This window comes from Cynoglossus semilaevis, chromosome 2, assembly GCF_000523025.1.
Source record: "Cynoglossus semilaevis isolate Cse_v1.0 chromosome 2, Cse_v1.0, whole genome shotgun sequence".
NCBI lineage: Eukaryota > Metazoa > Chordata > Actinopteri > Pleuronectiformes > Cynoglossidae > Cynoglossus > Cynoglossus semilaevis.
Genome location: NC_024308.1, coordinates 371042 through 371361, shown reverse-complemented (window position 1 = coordinate 371361; position 320 = coordinate 371042).

Below are 320 nucleotides of genomic sequence, written 5' to 3'. Positions count from 1 at the left end.
CACCCGCCCCCCGCCCCCCCCCCCCACCCCGGCCTCGTTTAAACCGTGTTTTAGTTCTCAGTCATCCACTAATGTCAGTCCCGTCCAAACAGCCAATCACCAGCAGCTGAGGGACGTCCTCAGGAGTCAGAGTCGTTTTCTGGACCTGCTGCTGCTCCAGGCTCCGACCGTCTGTGAAATATGTCGTTTGGTGAAGATTGAACTGTTGTCACCCCTGTCCCCGACTGTCTCCCACTGTCTCTGACTGTCTCCCACTGTCCCCGACTGTCTCAAATTGTCTCTGACTGTCTCACACTGTCTCTGACTGTCCCCGACTGTCT